General features: G+C 33.8%; 1 protein-coding gene across 4 annotated transcripts in view; it reads left to right on the top strand.

Moving 5' to 3' along the window:
- Nucleotides 1-7500, top strand: part of LOC106871450 (CDC42 small effector protein 2) — a 168227-nt gene that overhangs the window by 42417 nt on the left and 118310 nt on the right. Inside the window, exon 1 of one of the 4 annotated variants that reach the window (XM_089340248.1) lies at nucleotides 3732-3813. The exons of the other annotated variants lie outside the window; for them this stretch is intronic. The gene's annotated coding sequence lies outside the window, so the exon portion shown is untranslated. Of the gene's footprint in view, nucleotides 1-3731; nucleotides 3814-7500 lie in introns of those variants that run through there. 4 annotated transcript variants of the gene reach the window in all.

The following is a 7500-nucleotide window of genomic DNA, read 5'->3' as shown; positions in this document are numbered from 1 at the left end:
TATATGCATATATATATATATGCATATATATATATATATATGCATATATATATATATATATGCATATATATATATATATATATATGCATATATATATATATATATATATATGCATATATATATATATGCATATATATATATATATATGCATATATATATATATATATATGCATATATATATATATGCATATATATATATATGCATATATATATATATATATATGCATATATATATATATATGCATATATATATATGCATATATATATATATATATGCATATATATATATATATATATATATATGCATATATATATATATATATATATATGCATATATATATATATATATGCATATATATATATATGCATATATATATATATATATGCATATATATATATATATATGCATATATATATATATATATATGCATATATATATATATGCATATATATATATATATATGCATATATATATATATATGCATATATATATATGCATATATATATATATATATATGCATATATATATATATATATATATATATGCATATATATATATATATATATATATATATACACACATATATATGCATATATATATATATATATGCATATATATATATATGCATATATATATATATATATATGCATATATATATATATATATATATATATATACACACATATATATGCATATATATATATATATATGCATATATATATATATATATATATATATATATATATATATACACACATATATATGCATATATATATATATATATGCATATATATATATATATATATATATATATATACACACATATATATGCATATATATATATATATGCATATATATATATATATATATATATATATACACACATATATATGCATATATATATATATATATATATGCATATATATATATATATATATATATATATACACACATATATATGCATATATATATATATATATGCATATATATATATATATATATATATATATATACACACATATATATGCATATATATATATATATATGTATATATATATATATATATATATATATACACACATATATATATATATATATATATATACACACATATATGCATATATATATATATATATATACACACATATATGCATATATATATATATATATACACACATATATGCATATATATATATATATATATATATATATATATATACACACATATATGCATATATATATATATATATATATATATATATATACACATATATGCATATATATATACACACATATATGCATATATATATATATATGTGTGTGTGTGTGTGTGTGTATATGTATAATATATATATTTTCTGCAGTGTTTTATTGTAAATTATTCCAGGGAGACCAAGAGGAAGAGAAAAAGAGACCCTTGGGGAGATGGTTTAAAAAGGCTTAAGCCTGCTAGTTTCTGAATGACATTTAAAAAAACTTTTCGATTATCAAACCACCTGAGACTACCTCTAGTTCGTTTCCAACGATGCTCAAAAACCCCTTTGTTTTAAAGCATTCATGTTTTTGTATATTTAAATTGAGAATTTCTTGTCATAAGTTCATGCAACAAATTCTTCTGAAATGATGTCCATGGCCCCAAGTGAAAGCAGCACATTGTCAGGAAAAAAGGAAGGTTTGGGTGCCGTAACCCTCTAGCATTTAAACTGGCCGTATCCAGCCAAAATTTTCCATTTGCTTTATGTTCAAACTGACCAGATCCAGCCTCTCACATCTACCCTACAATGTCATTCTGCATTAAACAATCACTTCATCGAAATCTCAAGGATAGGAGATGATGCATGGTTAGTTGAAAACAATGTGAATAAATTGATATTACATTTGGTAGAATAACCTGAACATCAAAGGGTCAAAGAAGATAATTTAGACTCAACTTCTTGTATAGAATGAAGGGTGATTTTTTAAAATATTTTTGTAAGGAGCAGGTGTGACTGTGTGGTAAGAAGTTTGCTTCCCAGCTATAAGGTTCTAGGTTCAATCCCACTGTGTGGCACCTTGGGCAAGTGTTTTCTACTATATCTTTGGGCTGACCAAAGCCTTGTGAGCTAACCAAAGCATTGTGGTAGATAGAGACTGAAAGACACACACACGCACACAATATACATACATACATGTGCGTGTCTTTGTCTTTCTCAGCTGTTAGCATATAACGAATCCTCATCCAGACCTTATCCCAATGCTGGGTGTTTAAGAACCAAATGAAGGGTAGATTCCAAAAAAAGTATATAATCTGTCTACATTCAGCAAATGTAGACTGAGATATAGCGATTCCGGATGGATGCACAGACAGAATTTGACATTTATTATTATCGATGACCTGATTTTTAATGCTAGTTCAAAGTGAATAATGCTTGCTGCTATAGACACAAGGCCTGAACTTTCAGGAGAGAAATAGGGGCTAGTCGATTACATTGGCTCTATTACTCAATTTGTACTTATTTTATCAAATGACTTAATCAAGTAAAAAAATAAAAGAATATCCCACCACCCTCCGACACCCGTTATAATACTGTAAACCGCAAGTATGCGGGTGTGGTTAAGAAGCTTGCTCTGAAGCTACATGATTTCAGGTTCAATCCCATTGCATGGAACCTAGGCGATATCTACTTCTATAGCCCCAGGCTGAGCAATGCTTTGTGAGTGATGTTGGTGGATGGAAACTGTGTGGAAGCCTGTTTTATGTAAGTATATGTGTGTGTGTATCTGTACCCATTACTACCATCACCATAATCATTACCACTACCACCTCCACTTGATAACCTCTGTTGGTTTGTTTACATCCCCGTAATTTAGCGGTTCAGCAAGGGGCGGGGAGAAAAAAAATCAATAAGTAGCAGATTTTAAAATAAGGACTGGGAGTGGGGGCTCAGTTTGTTTGACTAAACCCTTCAAGGTTGTGCCCCAGCATGGCCACTGTCCTACGGCCATGCTGGGGCACAGTAGTTAGGAATGGTTAGTTGAACCCTGGGGGAAAAAAAAATTACAAAAAATGCAGAGAGCAAAAAACTGCTTCCTTTTCGTTGATGTTCTCGGTGCATCCATGATATTGTTTAATGGGGAAAAAAGCAGCCTTGCAGTGTTATTTCATTAGAAATGTGGTTGCACAAGGGTTAAACTTGTTTGTTACTGGATTCTATTAACTTCCTGGAAGTAGTGGTAGAGGAGGAGGAGGGAGTACTCTTATGTACAATGTGAGAAAAAGAGAGGGAGAGAGAGAGAGAGAAAGATGATTCAATGTAACGTGGAGCACACATGTTAGCTATTGATTTTATATATGTATATATATGTGTATGTGTCTGTGTGTGTGTGTGTGTGTGTGTGTATATATATATATATATATATATATATATATATGTATGTATGTATGTATGTATGTATGTATGTATGTATGTATGGATATGTATGTATGTATGTATGCATATGTATGTATATGTATGTACATGTGTACATAGTATATATATATGTGTGTCTGCGTGTGTGTATATATAGTATATATATATGCATATGTATAATATATGTATATATGTATAGATATATGTGTGTATATATATATGTGTGTATATATATATATATATATATATATATATATATATATAAATTCATAAATGTGCATATATACACATATATATACACACCTATATTCATTCATATACATTCTTTGTTTTTGTTTCAGTGTAAATTATACTGAAGACAAAGAGAGAAAAGGAGAGAGCGAGAGAGGTGGAGGCAGGCTTCTTGTGGGATGTTGTCAAAAGGTTATATACACGCTCATATATCTGCATGTATATATATATACATATATACACACACACATACATGCTTATATATATATATATATATATATATATATATATATACAGATGCTCATATATCTGCATGTATACTACACACATGCACACACATACATGCACATATGTACATGTGTATATATGTGTGTATTCTATACATGTTTTCTTAGTAAAACCGGCAACTGGCTGCTATTTTGGGTGACCAGGATCAATACTATGTACACAGTCATTGAGGCTTTTGTGCACCCACTATGCATCTATCTATATGCTTATACACACACGTATGTATGTATGTGCAAGTGTGTGTGCATGTTTGCACATTAACAGTTTTATTGTATTTTTGTGTTTCCTCTCGTGGAAATTATACATCATAACATCAAAGGAACATGTAGGGCCCTCCAACTGTTCTTCGAGATTACTGTTTGATGTGCTAAAAATAACAGTGCAGATCGACTCCAGTTCTTGCTCGAATCCTTTTCGACCTACTGTATTTATACACAAGGAAAGGGGATATGTGGTCCCTAAATGTTCTTTATATTTAAAAAAAAAAAAAAAATGAGACAGGGTGGTTTGTCATGGCTGGGATGTTTTTTGATCTAGAGCTTGAGCTGGTGTTAAACTACTACTACAACAACTAGTGTAACTTCACCCAAATGAACACGGAACCTTATTTGCTCGGCTTAGGTTATTGATTACAGTTCCATTCGAGATCAATAATCCATAAAATGAAAGTTATACATTAGGTTCTTTGTTTATTCTGATGTGTGTGTGTCTATGTGTGTGTTTGTGTATGTATGTATGTATATGGATGTGTACACAGTCATACGCATACAAACATACACACACACATGCTTCTGTTTGCTTAGCACAGTTTCGACTTTGCAAATGTCACTGCTCTTGTTTAACCACAGGCCGACCCCGATCAAACAGTCCTGTGATCAAAAGACAATCCAGCCATGGCTACCATCCTTACTTTTTTTTTTTTTCATACACCCAGGCGCAAGGGTGGCTGTGTGGTAGGTGGCTTGCTTACCAACCACATGGTTCCGGGTTCAGTCCCACTGCATGGCACCTTGGGCAAGTGTCTTCTACTATTGCCTCGAGCCGATCAAAGCCTTGTGAGTGGATTTGGTAGACGGAAACTGAAAGAAGCCTGTTGTATATATATATCATTTTATAATTTTGTTTTCATTTTATCTTGTTTCAGCTCATGAGCTGTGGCCATGCTGGGGCACCACCATTAAAACATGCGTTCCCATGCCGGGAATCGAACCCGGGCCGCCTAGGTGAAAGCCAAGAATCCTAACCACTAGACCATGTGAGTTCGATTCCTGGCGGCACATTGTTTCCTTGAGCAAGACACTTTATTTCTTGTTGCTCCGGTCCGCTCAGCTGGCAAAAAATGAGCTGTACCTGTAATTACAAAGGGGCCAACCTCGTCACATTCTGTGTCACACTGAATCTCCCTGAGAACTACATCAGGGATACGAGTGTCTGTGGAACGCTCAGCCACTTGCACATTAATCGGATCAACAACACGGAGAGCCAGGTAGTAAGTTGGTGTGACCTAAGGAAGATTTGGCTGCTATTTCTAGTCATTTAGAGACCATGGAGAGGTTACCTCTTACAGTTATATCATGAAATACACCATGTTTCTGTACTCCAAGATAAACCAGACTTAGTTATTGTACCCCTTCATTATTCTCTCCAGCGTTACCCTAAATTTTATACCTGTCCCTTCTCTTATTGCTGGGAGTGGGAATCCCTTTCATAAACCCTTATATTAAATCATTACATAAGGCTTTGCTTCTGTTCCCTACTATGTATTTTAAAGGTTTCCCCTACTTAGGCTGGCTGACACAATATCCAAAGCTCTGGCTGTCTGTCTGTCTGTCTGTCTGTCTGCTTCTTTGCCTGTCTGCGTCTTTCTTTGTTACTCTTTCTCACTTTCTTTCTCTCTCTCTCTCTCTGTTTTTTTTTCTCTCTCTCTCTGTTGCTCTCTCTCTCTCTCTCTCTCTCTGTTGCTCTTTCTCTCTCTCTGTTGCTCTTTCTCTCTCTCTGTTGCTCTTTCTCTCTCTGTTGCTCTTTCTCTCTCTTGTTTGCTCTTTCTCTCTCTGTTGCTCTTTCTCCCTCTCTGTTGATCTCTCTCTCTCTCACTGTATTACTCTGTCACTTGCTCACTCTCTTTGTCTATTGCTCTCTATTACTTTCTATCCCCCTCTCCCTCCCTTGCTCTTTCTCTCTTTCTTTCTCTGTTGCGTTCTCTCTCTCTCTGTTGCTCACTCTCTTTACTGCACTCCCCCTCTCTCTCTCTTCCCCACCACCCCAAACATCAGCCCATACCTGCCAGCCACAATGACATAGGTAGAAGGGTGGAGTTCTCCCTTTTTTGCTATTCAAACAATAAACATGTTCTCAGGTCACATACCTTTTCCTTTCTCACTGTGTCTCTGTAACCCTTCCACAGCCACCCCTTTCATTGATTCACATAGTATGCCCTGTGTCTGCTTCCAACATCCACCCCTTTCATCGGTTCACTCAGTATGAAGTCTCTACCCTTATTATCTTTGTTTTATTTTATTATTTTCCAGTTTCTTTTTTTTCTTGTTCTTCCTGCAGTTTTAGCCTCTCTGCACACATACGTGCACACATGTGCATTAACCCTGCAATTGTGTGTGTGTGTGATTGTGTGCATGTGTGTGTGTGATCGTGTGCATGTGTGTGTGTGTGGGATTGTGTGCATGTGTGTAAAACTTTCTGACTAATGTATGTGTCTGAAAAAATCACAGTGTGTGTGTGTGTGTGTGTGTGTGTGTGTGTGTGTGTGTTTGGATTTTATCTTCTAGCGCTTATGTGTTTCAGTTATTAGACTGTGGCCATGCTGGGGCACCGCCTTGAAGAATTTTAGTCAAACGAATCAGCCCTGGTACTTTTTTATTTATTTTGAATCTAATAATTATTTTATTGCTCTCTTTTTGTTGAACTGCTTGGTTATGAGGATGTAAACACTCCAACACTGCTTGTCAGATAGTGGAAGAGCACAAACACACAAATATGATGGGCTTCTTTCAGTTTCTGTCTACCAAATCCTCTCACAAGGTTTTGGTTAACCCTACTATACGTATATGTATTTGTGTGCATTTAAATGAATATACATACCTGGTGAGTAAATGTGTGTGTGTGTTTGTATTTGATAAAGTTTTCTGGTGTACGTATATGTATGTAGATGGGTGTGTGCACATAAATGAAAATGAATGTGTGTGTGTGTGTTTTGATAGTTTCCTGATGTGCTCATATGTATGTAAATTTGTCGGTATGTAAATGAAATAGATGGGGTTGAAAGATAAATAAGTCCTTTTCTTTTTTTTTTTGTTTAATACTTGGCACCTCATTATCATTCAACCAGCTTGAACAGGTTGAATTGTAGGTCAGATTCTTGGAGGTCAGATTTCTGATGAAGCCACATGTGAGAAAGAAATTAGGACATGTAGCTCACCATGGCAAGAACGTCCATGGAAAAGCAGCAAATGTGCCTCAACTAAGTTAAAGACAATGCTACAGCAAGCACTCATGTGGCCAACAGGCATTTGTGGCTGCAAAGCATGGTGAAGGTAAAGATAATTGCAAAGGTAAAGATAATAACAAAGTTACCTT

Source organism: Octopus bimaculoides, chromosome 23, assembly GCF_046866305.1.
Source record: "Octopus bimaculoides isolate indiv1 chromosome 23, ASM4686630v1, whole genome shotgun sequence".
Taxonomy (NCBI): domain Eukaryota; kingdom Metazoa; phylum Mollusca; class Cephalopoda; order Octopoda; family Octopodidae; genus Octopus; species Octopus bimaculoides.
Note: the sequence above shows the minus strand (reverse complement) of the source record. Positions and strands in the feature narration are given on the sequence as shown.